Genomic DNA, 14,394 nt, shown 5'->3' with positions numbered 1-14,394 from the left:
CATCAAGCCGTCCAGACGAAGCGTCATAAACCGGTCGCCAGTTTACTGGCCACTGTGTGCTGACCTTGTGAAAAACAATTATGCCATTGGAGCCGCTTTGAAAGCTTCTTGTAATAAGATAGCCAAAACTCCGTTATTTCCCATGCCATCGAGCATGTTTTATAATGCCTCATGACAACTTTTGCCACCTTTTGAGATATATTTATACATAACCCATGATGAATTGTGTTCCTGGGTACAACAACTTAAAAGTATCTAGCGGTTTACCGCTAGACGGGTCATAATGTCCAGGAAGTGTACAATACATAGATGAAATAATCGAAGTGTTTGTACAAAAAGCAATATACATAACATACCTCATTGGTTCACCAACGGCGTATACGGCAAAGGTGTTAATACCAATCCGGAACATTGATAACCTCATCTTTGTAATGCTGGTCTATATATTAAACCGGACCGGGATAACTACCGGGTTTTCTTTATAACACTGGTGATTTAGTCAGACCAGACCGGGTCAATAAACACCGGTTTATAATTGATCATGTGCCGACAACTTGTAGTTGAAAAGCAAGCCGGGTCAAGGACGCCGGTTTATCAAAAAATACTTATGAACTTCAACAAATAAAACTCAGAAAGGAAAATATGCAAGGCTTTTTACGAGCTGCCAGGCTCCAAATCGAGGCTTTTCATGGGCTGCCAGGCCTCTGAGTTAAACCATTTAACAAAGCCTTTTAAGATGGGCCTCCAATTAACCAATCATTGTTTTAACTTTGACAAGTTCAGGGTCTATAAAAGATTGACATGTCAAACGTTCAATGGGTCATACCAGGATTACCTGGACAGGAGTGGCTTACTTGATGAATGTCGGAGTAATGGGCCACGGGTAGGGCAACCCGAGTCCCAGAATCTTTCAAGACATCGGGGCAGGCTGCGCCCCTCAAGACCCCAGGACAAAGAGCCGCCTCCTGAGGAGCCGATGGCCAGGCGGCCGACTGCCCACTCACGGCCAAGTCCCGGGGACGACTTCTAGAGAAGTAGGCTTTGGGGAGTCGGCCCGCGACTCCAACAAACCCCATGACCTCATCAAAGGGGACGAGGCAGGGGCGTGGCTACAGCAAAGCCCACCCCCGCCCCTCACCAAGGGCAGGCATGGCCACAGCACGTCGTACCCCGGAAGATCTCCGTGCGGCGTGGCACTGTTGCCATGCCGGCCCTGACATCAGCACCGCAGGGCCGAATCCTGCACCCACGACGGCTTGTCTGGACGGCCTGGAGGCAGCAGGGCCCACCAGTCAGTGAGACCTCGGGAGACGGCGGGAGAACCACCAGTCGGACCCGTCGAGAGTTGGCCCGAGGGAGTCGGCTGAGCCCTCCCCCGGGGCCCACGCGCCATTAATCAAGATGAGATGGGGAGTGGCAACAGTGATCGCCCGCCAGGCGGCGGGGCTGTTGCCACGACCCCATGATCAAGCCCGCGTCATCAGAAGTACGGCTACAGTAATCAGCAGCCGGCAAGACCCGCCCGCGGCGGACGCGGCCTTTCGGCTCCGTACCCGGCCAGTCGGCGGGGCCCGCCAGTCGGCGGGCCCCAGCGCTCGGCAGAGAAGATGGAGGCCAGAGACACTGATGGCTGGGCCTGCGCCCAGCTGGATTACCATTGTACCCCTAGGTGGTAGGCCTATATAAACCCATCGGGCACCCATGCAAAGGGTTGGAACCCATTAGCTCTAGACCAGATCATATAGAAGGGGAGAGCTAGCCTTGCCCTCTCTGACCACCAGAAAACAGCTCAAGGAGCAACAGTGTAAGCATTTTGCCATAGTGATCATGCGGAGACCCTGCAGAGCAGTAGTAGGGGTATTATCTCCCCGGAGAGCCCCGAAGCTGGGTAAGATTCGCCGGCGAGCATGTCTTCTCCTCATCCCGTTTCCAGGCACCGGCGACGTTCTACTCGCCCACACCATGATAAGCCATCCGTTGGCATATGTCGCACCAAACCCCCGACATTTGGTGCCCACCGTTGGGCCTGGTGCACCGCCGTCCGGAGATCTGTTCTGGATGGAAACCTTTTCCTCCCTGGCGAGCGCAGCCAGCCAGGCACGCCAGACGGAGTTTGCACCGACGCGCTAAGCGGCATCGAGATCGCCTGCGCGGTCAGCTCCTTGGCCGAACTTGTCGGCGAGGTCCGCCTCTCCGACGAACCTGCATCCAACGCAGGCACAGGCGGCCCCGAGAACCTCCTTGCGGGCCTCCTCGATCAACTCCACGTTTTCGGCGAGCCTGCCGTAGACTTGGAGTCCGTAGGCTCCACCAACCCGATGCTGGTCGACTCCGACACCGCGTCGCTAGACGCGTTCCCCACCAATGTGGTGGTCTACGACGAGCCTCTCCCCCACACAGAGAGCAACGGAAGCACCGTCACCGAGGTGCTAGTCATCAGTCATGATGAGCTCCCCGGCGGAGGAGTGCACGACTCGCTCGGCGCGGCGCTACAAGACCTAACTGCGCCCATTCCGGAAGACGCTGACGCAGAGACGTTGGAGGCGCGCCGCCTTCAGCTCGTTGAAGGCGCGAAGAAGCTGGCCAGTATAAGGCACTTGTCAGAAGCCTACCAGCGGGAGATGGATCGCGCCGTCGGCGGCTCGCCGGCCCCGGCGGGGCGCAGCCGCCTTGGCGCGGTCCGGCAGCACGGCGTAGCCATCGCCAACCTGTTTGGGGCAAGCCACCCTGTGTACGCTACACCAGCGGAGAACAGCCGAGCCGCCCAGGCAGTGGCGGACGAGCTGGACAATTTCGAGGGCGAAGAACGCCACCTCATGATGGAGCGAGTCCAGCGGCTTCTCGACACGGCTGCCATGCAGAACGAGGCCGGCTACCGCGCGGAGGCGCCTCAACAGCCCAACGACGACCTTCACCAAGATCAAGGCGCAACGTCTCGAACGCCGACTGGCGGCGGCCGAGGAAGAAGAGACAAGGAGCCGACTATCAGCCATAGTTGAACTCGCATTACCATAGAGCGCGACCGAGACGGACGCCCAAGGGCAGTGGAATGACGGGACGACTGTCCACCTCACCCTCCCCGCAAGGAGAGGCGAGTCTCCCTGCCGCCTGTTGACCATCCGACTCTCGGTGACCGCCTTGGCCGCTGAGAGGGAGTTGGAGAGAACGACGCCCGCCATCGGATCGACCGACTCCACCGATCCTTAGCACTGGAAGAAGAAGACGAGTTGGGTCCGCCTTGTTTCGTGCCTCGCATTCGGGACGAGCCCTTTCCCAGAGGGTTCACGCTCCCAAGAGACACGCCCAAGTATACCGGCTCCGTGAAGCCGGAAGACTGGCTAGTCGACTACTCCACGACTGTCAGCATAGCAAACGGCAACAAGCGCGTCGCCGTAAAGTACATTCCGCTCATGCTCCAGGGCACGGCCCGGACATGGCTGAACAGCCTAAAGCCCCGCAGCATCAACAGCTTGGTTGACTTCACCGAAGCGTTCGTCCGCAACTTCACCAGCACGTACAAGCGTCCTCCCAAGCCTCGTCAGCTCTCCTTGTGTGTGCAAGGCCCCAACGAGTCGACTCGCGATTACCTCACGCGTTGGGACGAGCTCCAGAACTCCTGCGAGGGCGTGCACGAGGTGCAGGCCATCGAGTACTTCACGGCCGGGTGCAGAGAAGGCACCCTCCTCAAGCACAAGCTCCTTTGCGACGAGCCAGAAACCCTCGACGAGCTGCTGATCATAGTGGACAAGTACGGCACAGCCGACTCCTCCATGAAGGCGGAGATTCAAATCAGCACAACTGGCAAAGTGGCTCCTCAAGCTCCAAGAACTCCGGCGGCAGATGCCGGCCGGCGACAACAGCAGGGCGACAACAAGCGCAAGGCCCCGTAGCCGGCTTCCAGCAGCCGGCAGGTCGCGAATGTTGAAGCCCATCAGCCAAAAGAGCAGCCCCCGCCCAAGCGACAGAAAGGCGGCAAGCCAAACTGGTTGCCGGCCTTCTCCTATGAGCAGATCTTGGATGGACCTTGCAAGTTCCACAGCGGTGCAAAGCCGTCGAATCACACCACCCGGAAGTGCCACTGGCTCACCAGGATCGCCAAGGGAGACTGACTCCTGCCTCCCCCGCCTGCTGAGGAGCCGCCTCCACCTCTGCCCCAGCAGCCGGCTGTCAGGCCAGTCGGTGCGTTACAAGACGAATACCCCGAAGAGCATGGAGCCTATGTGGTGTTCATCAGTGTAGCTGATGATCGACGCAGCAGGCGGCTGCAGCGACAAGAGGTGAATGCAGTAGCGTCGGAGACGCCAGAGTTCATGCACTGGTCTGAGAAGCCCATCAGCTGGAGCAGGGCTGACCACCTAGATGTGATGCCAAGTCCGGGCTCCTATGCCTTGGTCCTGGACACCACAATTGCTACGGACAGACGAGCCGCGCGTTTCTCGCGAGTTCTAATAGACGGGGGCAGCAGCATCAATATCCTGTACAAGGACACCATGGAGAAGTTAGGAATCAAGCAAAGACAGCTTCAGAACAGCCGAACTGTGTTCCACGACATTGTTCCTGGGCTTTCCTGCTCGCCAATCGGCAAGATCCTGATGGACGTCCTCTTCAGGGACAAAGATCACTTCCGTAGAGAGCCCGTTTGGTTTGAGGTGGTGGATCTTGAGAGCCCATACCATGCGCTGCTTGGCCGACCTGCCTTGGCCAAGTTCATGCCGGTCCCCCACTACGCCTACCTCAAGATGAAGATGCCCAGTTCCAGGGGAATTCTGGCCGTGGCTGGCGACTACCGGAAGTCGTCTGCTTGCGCAGCAGAGAGCAGTTGGCTGGCCGAGTCCCTGGTAATCACGACTGAGAAGCGGCTCCTTGAGCGAGTTGTGGCGATGGCCGGTAAGCAGCCTAAGGTATCGCCCAACCCAAAGGAGTTGGAGGCTGAGGGTTCGTTCAAGCTGGCCAAAGAGACAAAGAAGATACCCTTGGACCCGGAGCACCCAGAGAGGTACGCCGTCGTAGGTGCAAACCTCGACAGCAAATAGGAAGGCGAGCTCGTCGATTTCCTCCGTGAGAACCGGGACATCTTTGCATGGTCCCCCAAAGACATGCCAGGTGTACCGACGGAATTCGCCGAGCACAAGTTACACGTCCGATCTGATGCAAAGCCGGTCAGACAGCCCCTGCGCCGCTTATCAGAATCGAAGAGAAGAGTTGTTGGAGAAGAGATAGCCCGACTCCTGGCAGCCAGCTTCATTATGGAAGTGTTCTTTCTAGAATGGCTAGCAAATCCGGTCCTAGTACTAAAGAAGAACAAGCAGTGGTGAATGTGTATCGACTACACGAGCCTCAACAAGGCCTGCCCCAAGGACCCATTTGCTTTACCAAGAATCGATCAGGTGATAGACTCCACAGCCGGATGCGAGCTGTTGAGTTTTTTGGATGCGTACTCAGGATATCACCAGATCAAGCTAAACCGGGCTGACAGACTGAAAACCGCCTTCGTCACGCCGTTTGGAGCCTTCTGCTACCTCACCATGACGTTCGGCTTAAGGAACACCGGCGCCACCTTCCAGCGTTGCATGCAGAAATGCCTCCTCAAGCAGCTCGGCAGGAACGCCCACGTTTACGTGGACGACGTGGTGGTGAAGACGGAAAAGCGTGGGACACTGATGGAAGACCTCAAGGAGACTTGAGAACCTGCGCCGGTTCCGGATCAAGCTCAACCCCGAGAAGTGTGTCTTCGGAGTACCAACCGGACAGCTCCTTGGCTTCCTGGACTCTGAACGCGGCATAGAATGCAACCCAGTAAAGATCAAGGCCATTGAGAGAATGGAGGTACCCGGCCGACTGCTGGACGTGCAGAAGTTCACCGGCTGCTTGGGGGCCATCAGCCGATTCATCAGTCGGCTGGGCGAGAAAGCTCTCCCCTTATACCAACTCATGAAGAAGACCACTTTTTTCGAGTGGAACATAAGGCGGACGAAGCTTTTCACCAGTTGAAGAAGATGCTGACTACTCCACCCGTCCTGGCGGCTCCGACTCCCAAGGAACTTATGCTCCTGTACATCGCCGCCATCGCTGCTTGGGGGTCATTGTAGTGGAGCGCAAGGAGGAAGGCAAGGCGCTGCCTGTCCAGAGACCGGTATATTACCTGAGCAAGGTACTGTCGACCTCCAAGAAGAACTACCCCCACTACCAGAAGATGTGCTATGGCGTACACTTTGCTGCCAAGAAATTGAAGCCTTACTTTCAAGAGCATCCAATCACGGTGGTCTGCACGGCCCCACTTGCCGAGATCATTGGTAGCCGAGATGCTTCTGGCCGAGTGGCCAAGTGGGCCATAGAGCTGGCTCCTTACACCATCCACTACCAGCCCTGCACCACCCTCAACTCACAAGCACTAGCCGACTTCCTCGTCGACTGGGCCGAGACCCAGTACCTACCTCCAGCACCTGATTCCACCCATTGGCGGATGCATTTCGACGGCTCCAAGATGCGCACTGGCTTGGGAGCCGGCGTCGTCCTCACCTCTCCCAAAGGCGACAAGCTCAAGTATGCGCTGCAAATCCACTTTGCCGCCTCCAGTAACGTCGCCGAGTACGAGGCGCTCATTCACGGGCTCCGGCTTGCCAAAGAGCTTGGCATCCGCCGGATCTTGTGTTATGGCAACTCAAACTTAGTGGTCTAGCAATCATCTGGCGATTGGGACGCGAAAGATGCAAACATGGCGAGCTACCGTTTCCTCGTGCAGCAACTCAGCGGGTATTTCGAAGGGTGCGAGTTCAGCCATGTGCCAAGAAATGACAATGACCAAGCAGATGCATTGGCACGAATCGGCTCTACCCGCTAAGCAATACCATCTGGTGTCGCCCTTCAACGCCTCCTCAAGCCGTTTGTCAAGCCCTCACCAGAATCAGACTCCATTTTTGTGCCGGCTCCACCCGAAGACGTCGGATCCGGCTCGAGAGCTCCGGCAGTCGGAACGAGGATTTTGGCGGAAGACCCCAAAGCTGCCACAGCCAAACCCGGCCCGAGGACTACGGTGGCGGACTCGAAGACTCCAGAACTCGGCCCAAGGACCGCGCCAGTCGGCCTGGGGACTTCATCAACCCAGCAAGCGGCTGTTGACTCCACCCCGCTGCCTCCCAGCCCAACCGCCCTCGTCCAAGTCGCAGTTCTGGCAGTCGAAGAAATAGCAGCACCCTCATGGGCGCAGCCCATCCTCAAATTCCTGGTGAACATAGAACTGCCGACTGATGAAACTTCATCTCGGCAAATACAACGCTGGGCAGCAGCCTACACCATAGTCAACAGAGAGCTGGTCAGACGCAGCGTCACTGGTGTCTACCAGCGCTGCGTAGAGCCAGAGCAAGGCCAGGCGATTCTCGAAGACATCCATCAAGGCGAGTGCGGCCACCATGCGGCTTCAAGAGCACTCGTCGCCAAAGCCTTTCGACACGGTTTCTTCTGGCCAACTGCCTTGGAAGAGGCCAAGGAGCTGATCCAAAAATGCAAAGGTTGTCAGAAGTTCAGCTCCAAGCCGCACCAGCCAGCTTTTGCACTCAAGACCATCCCCATTGCCTGGCCTTTCGCAGTTTTGGGTCTAGACATGGTGGGACCATTCAAAACAGCACGAGGTGGTTAAACTCACTTACTTGTCGCAGTGGACAAGTTCACCAAGTGGATAGAAGCAAAGCCAATCAAGAAGCTGAACGGTCCGACTGCCGTAACTTTCATCTCCGATATCACAATTCTGTACGGCATACCACATAGCATCATCACCGACAACGGCACAAATTTCGCCAAAGGCACCTTGGCCCGTTTCTGCGCAACACAAGGCATCCGACTAGACCTAGCGTCTGTCGCTCATCCGCAGTCAAACGGCCAAGTGGAGCGAGCAAACAGCCTCATCCTGTCCGGCATCAAGCCTCGGCTGATTGAGCCTCTGGAGCGCTCGGCCGGCTGCTGGCTCGACGAGCTGCCAGCCGTCCTCTGGAGTCTACGCACGACTCCAAACAAGTCAACCGGCTTCACGCCCTTCTTCCTCGTCTACGGTGCCGAAGCCGTCATCCCAACGGACATATAATTTGACTCCCCACGAGTCACCATGTACACCAAGGAGGAAGCTGAAGAAGCACGACAAGACAGCGTCGATCTACTGGAAGAAGGCCGGCTGTTGGCACTTAGCCGGTCCAGCATCTACCAGCAAAGCCTGCGCCGATGCCACAACAAGAAGGTCAGGCCAAGATCTTTCCAAGAAGGCGACCTTGTGCTCCGGCTGATCCAGCGAATAGCCGGCCAGCACAAGCTGTCGGCGCCTTGGGAAGGCCCTTTCATCATCAACAAAGTATTGGGCAATGATTCCTACTACCTGATCGATGCTCAGAAGCCCCGAGCACGCAAGAGGGATGACTCCGGCAAGGAGACAGAGCGGCCATGGAATGCAAATCTCCTCCGAAGATTTTATAGTTGATGCAGTATGTACCACGCTACCTTTTGTATTAAAGTACCAAGACTTCGGGGCCCCCAAGACGAGCTCGGGGACTGCCCTCTTTTGTTTGTATGATAAAAATTAGGCCTACAAGTATGATACTCTTTGTCATGCCACTTGGCACCGGGCTCGACAAGTTGGCCCGGGGACTTGCCGCCTTGCACTATGAAATGCTTCCTGCAGCCGGACAAGTAGTGTGTAACACCTAAACCGTCTTCTGTCAGAAGCTGCAGCTCGCAGAGCGACTAGACGGTGGGCAGAGGTAAGGTAGAATGGGTGTTCGCATGAAAAATGGTTAAGGACTCAAAGCATAGAACATAGCTCAAGACGGCTCCCAGCCTTTCTCGCAAACCGACTCTTGGATAGTCGGTTTGCCGCCTTCTATCCAACCTGCTCAAAGACTCTTAAAAACGGCTAAGTACTTGCTTTCCCAAAGTAGCCAAGCACTTGATCCAGCAACTGTCCGCAGAGCGGCTGTCCGATTGGCAAGGCAGGCAACTAAGAGAAAGCGGCAAAGGAAAAAAAGCCAAAAGAGCAATGAGCAAGAAAAGATAGAACTCAGATAAATGTATTTACATAACATAGGCCCTTGGCCGAATTTTCGAGTAGAGGTTCAAAATACACCCCACGGGTGGAATTGTGTGAATTAACAAGTTCTTCAAAGCCTACTGAAGCAGACAAAACAAAGATACAGCGGCAGCTTAGGAAGCAGCAGACGAACTCGGAGGGTCGGAGGAGGCGCCAGCGCCAGGCGTCGGGGCGGCCGGCTGGCTAGTCTCGGCTTGATCGCCTTCGGCAGCAGTCGGGTCAGTTGCACGCGGCTCATTGCTGGAGGCACGGTCGAGCTGAGGCTGGCCGTCTCCTCCGTCTTCTGGTGCCTCTGCCTCGCCTCCGTCCTCCGCCTCGCCCTCTTCCTCGACGCTGGAGCCAATCACCTCCGCCGAGTCCTCTCCGTAGTCTGGGTTCATCCCAAACCACTACGGCGGTACCTCCTCGCCGTCTTCAGACCGCTCGGGGACGAAGATGCTGGTGTCGGTGTACTCGGCGATTGCCGCAACATGCTTGATGAGGGCGTCTTCTGCGGCCACCAGCTCCGGCTGGGCCTCCGACCAAAGCATGGCCAGCCGGTCAAGGTCCATCCCCGGATACCATGCCTTGACGAACTCCAAGGCCCGGCGCGCTCCAGATCGGGCTGAAGAGCCCTTCCAGGCCTCAAGACGACCAACCGCGACCTCCAGCCAGTCGGCCGTCAGGCTGGGGGTGCGTGGAGCCTGCATATCCGGCCACAAGGCGGCAATCGCCTGGGCACCGACACGCTGAAGCCGGCGTAGCATCCGCTGAGCCGGCCGGAGGCGAGCCTCGATGCTCAGGATGTGCTTGTCAAGAGTTCCGGGGGCATCGGCGGCAATCTCTGCGTCCTTCGCCCTCCAACCTTCACGGTCAGCCTCGATGGCTTGGATGGCGGCCTGCGACTACCCAGGGAAGAAGTCTGCAAAGACGCGAAGAAACGAAGAAGCTAGTCAAAAACCAGGAGTCGGCACGACTTAAATCGGTAGCTCGAAGAAAGAAAATAAAGAGGCTCACCATCAACGATGTCTTCAATCTCGTGGAAGCCGGAGGACATCAGCGCCTCCTTGTTAGACCAGGAGGAGCGCTCGCTCGCGAACTCGGCCAAGAGGGCGGTTTCCGTCTCCTCCGCCTCCCTCTGCGACTTCACAAGCAGCTCCTTCTGCTCTGCCAATTGAGTGGCCAGCACATCGCGCTCCGTGGCGAGCTTGCTGCACTCCTCCTCTTTGGCGTACAAAGCGGAGTTGGCGTCGCTCAGCTGCTGTTGACGAGCAGCGTTGGCCCCTGAGAAGAAGAAAGAAAGAAGGCGTCAAGCCACCAGTAAAGAAGGACACCGGGGAGATCCGGCCCGACTGCTCAGCAGTCGGCCTGAATCTCGGGGACTACAGCCCGCGGGTGTGCCAGCGCGCCCCCGTGAAGAAGGAAAGGGACTTACTCCGGCTCTTCGACAGATCGGCGGTCCGCTTGCCGAGCTCTTCAACATTACGGTTGAAGGCAGTCACGCGGAGGTTGTGGTAATCCTGCGACGAACGTTTCAGACAAAAGTTAATACCCAAAGTCCATCAATTGGAGTTCCGGGCCGCCTGCTCAGCAGCCAGCCCGAAACTCGGGGACTACACCCAGTGGGTGTGCTGGCGCGCCCCCACAGAGAGGAACAAGAAAAACAAAGGCCAAAAGGAAAAACATACTCGGACGGCTGCCCGCGACGCCAGGTACGTCTTGGTGCAATTCTGGAGAGCATCGCCCTCGGCACGAAGCTTCGCCTGGACGTCCAGAAGCGCCTGGTTCAGCGGCCCTGTGCCGCCTCCTCGCACCCACCCAATGGGCGCAGCACTCGTCGTCTCGGCGTCTGGGATCACCGAGCTGGCAGCGTCGACTTCCAAGGGGTGGGCACCAATGTCGCCTTCTCCAAACGACGACGCGTTGGCAAGCCGACTTGGAGAAGTAGCCTCGCCACGGCCTCGTCTTCGGTCGGCGGCACCGGAGGGCCCGCCGGCCGCTCGCCCTATGCACCTTCAGACGGCAGCGGAGGTGGCGGCGGAACATTCGCATCCGGCATACAGGGGTCGCCGCCCTCCCCCTCCACGACGGGGTTCTCCCCGCCGGCTTCCCCGGTCTGCCCCGTGAACTCTGGAGGCGGCGGCGCAGAGTTCAACGGGGTGACGAGCACCGCCGACTGGCGGCGTGCGACTTCCTCAGCCTGCTGCTTCGCTGCGACGGCGGCTTCGGCCTCTGCTAGTTTTTTCTTAGCGGAGGCCTCCGCACTGTCGGCCTCCGCCTTCTCCAGGTGGAGGGCCTCTTCTTCATTGCACATCTCCTGCGCATTCCGCTTCGTCGCCTCTCGTAGGTTAGCAGCGCGGTCAATCCACCGAGTGGTGGCGGACGTCTCTGCTGACCCCATGACAGAGGCGGCGGTGACCCTCTGAAGAGAGAGGGGAGCCCTGAAGCAAGAGGGGCAAGCAGAGACTCAGACAAATCACAAAGAAAGAATAAAACTTTGAAGACAGAATACTTACGCGGAGACCAACGGCGGCTTCTTCACTTCCTTACGGAAGCGGATGGCCTTCGCGGCCGCCTCGTCCCGCCGGGTCTCCGCAGCCGAACCCTTGGGCTTCTTCGGCCGACTGCCGAACAAGGTCGGCAGGGCCCTGCGCTTCTTCCTGCCGCCTGGAGCGCCCGGCGCGGCAGAAGTGCCCGTGCCAGGCTGGCTGGCTCCTGGCCGATGGCGAGGGGTGACTTCTCCCTCGGCGTCGGCGTCAGGCCAGTCGGCGAAAGTGGCCGAAGGCCTGAAGTCGCCCGTTGTTCCTCCTCCTCCCTCGGCGTCATCTTCCAGAGCCGCCGCCCCCAGATCCGGGTCGTCGACGTCGCTCTCCGCCCGGTCGGCGAGGAACTCGCGGGCCGGCCTCGAGGTGCCGGCTGGTGGGTAAAGGAGGGGATTCTAACCAAGGCCGACTGGTCAAAACAGAACTCGGCAAGAAGAAGACAATCCAAAGAAAGAAAAGAAAGGCGACTCACCACAGGCGGGGGGTTGGCGCGTGAGTACGGCTCCTTGCCGAACCGCCAGTCCTCCATGAGCCTACTGTCCGAGAGGTAGTTCACCATGAAGGACACCTCTTCGTGAGGCATGTCCTTGGTGCACATCTGACTCGGATCGCGGTGCCCGCTCATCTGGCATATCATATGAGGGCGGCCTTGGAGTGGGAGAACTCGGCGCGAAACGAAGGCGTCCAGCAGATCCAGACCAGTCAGACCCTCCGACTGCGTCAGCACTCAGAGTCGCGTGATGGCGCCGGCTCCCGCAGGCGTCAGTGACTTGGCCCGGTACGACCAGTTGGGCAGTCGCCCAGCCGGTGGGTCGGCTTCGAAAGCCGGCAAGTTGACCCAGTCTCCCCTCGCGGAGGCATTCTTGACGTAGAAGTAGGATCTCTGCCACATCTCCACTGACTTGATCGGCGAGATGGAGGGGAAGGGATTATCGGCCCCCGACCTTCGCACGACGATGAAAGCGCCGCACTGAGCTGGCACGCCCACAGCCTGGGTGCCGAGCTTGGAGAAGAAGAACTTCCCCCAGAGGTTGAGGGCGGGGAGGACTCCGAGGAAGCCTTCGCACATGGCCACAAAGGCGAACAGCAGCACCACTGCGTTGGGGGTGAGGTGGTGCGGCTGGAGGCCGTAGAACTCCAGGAAGGATCGGAAGAAACTGCTCGCCGGCAGCCCCAGCCCGCGCAGGCAGTGCGAGCGGAAGATGAACCGCTCGCCCTCCTGCGGTGCGGGGGAAATCTCCCCCTTCGGCGCAAGACACACCTGCACGCGATCCTCGCCGGGAAGCCGACGGGTCCGGAGGAGGAACTCAATGTGGTCTTTATGAACTTCGGAGCCGTCCCAGGTACCGGAGCGCACTGGGGGAGGCATGGTGGCAGAGGAAGAACTCATCGCGAGCTATCACCGCAGCGTTCACCGGAGCTTGGGCGCGCGGCGAAGCAAGAAGGAAGAGAACAAGGAGTAGTGGGAAGGAGGGGCACGCGTGCCCCCCTCTTCCCCCTACTTATAGCCTTGTTGGATGCGAAGCCGAGGGGGCGGATGTGGGGATTTACTGCGCCCACGACCCCACGACCCCCGCGATCCACGATAAAGATACTGCGCGCAGTAATTCCACGAGAATCCCAACCGTCCACCGGGGCCGCAGCGGATCCGCTCGGGCGCCGAGGCACGGTAGTGGGGGCCCCGCCTATGGGCCTGTCCCGTCGCGCGCGTAGGCTGGCAGGACGGCCTAGCCACGTGCCCTCGTGTGACAGGCCTAGAATGGGCGGCGGCCTGGAAGCTTAGCTAGCACGCCACTTAAATCCCGCCGTGACGTTTGAAATACTGAGCGAGCCGGAATTGAGTGAGTCCGAGTTGAGCAAGTCCGACTCCTTCTAGTCGGCCCGGCAGAAGTCAATCAAAGGCCATGTATTGAGCACCCGAAAAGAGAAACTGTTGAGGCTTCTCGGCCGATCGTCCGCGGTGCCTCACCAGCTTCGGGGACTACTGTCGGAGTAATGGGCCACGGGTAGGCCAACCAGAGTCCCAGAATCTTTCAAGACATCGGGGCAGGCTGCACCCCTCAAGACCCCAGGAAAAAGAGCCGCCTCCTGAGGAGTCGACGGCCAGGCGGCCGACTGCCCCCTCATGGCCGAGTCCCAGGGACGACTTCCAGAGAAGCCGGCTTTGGGGAGTCGGCCTGCGAATCCAACAAACCCCATGACCTCATCAAAGGGGACGATGCAGGGGCGTGGCTATAGCAAAGCCCACCCCCGCCCCTCACCAAGGGTAGGCATGGCCATAGCACGCCGTACCCCGGAAGATCTCCGTGCGGCGTGGCACTGTTGCCATGCCGGACCTGACATCAGCACCGCAGGGCCGAATCCTGCACCCACGACGGCTTGTCTGTACGGCCTGGAGGCAGCAGGGCCCACCAGTCAGTGAGACCTCGGGAGATGGCGGGAGAACCACCAGTCGGACCCATCGGGAGTCGGCCCGGGGGAGTCGGCCGAGCCCTCCCCCGGGGCCCATGCGCCATTAATCAAGATGAGATGGGGAGTGGCAACAATGATCGCCCGCCAGGCGGCGGGGCTGTTGCCACGACCTCATGATCAAGCTCGCGTCATCAGAAGTACGGCTACAGTAATCAGCAGCCGGCAAGACCCGCCCGCGGCGGACGCGGCCAGTTGGCTCCGTACCCGGCCAGTCAGCGGGGCCCGCCAGTTGGCGGGCCCCAGCGGTCGGCAGAGAAGACGGAGGCCAAAGACACTGACGGCTGGGCCCACTCCCAGCCAGATTACCATTGTACCCCTGGGGGGTAGGCC

The sequence above is a fragment of the Triticum aestivum genome, chromosome 2A, assembly GCF_018294505.1.
Source record: "Triticum aestivum cultivar Chinese Spring chromosome 2A, IWGSC CS RefSeq v2.1, whole genome shotgun sequence".
In the NCBI taxonomy this organism is placed as follows: Eukaryota; Viridiplantae; Streptophyta; class Magnoliopsida; order Poales; family Poaceae; genus Triticum; species Triticum aestivum.
Note: the sequence above shows the minus strand (reverse complement) of the source record.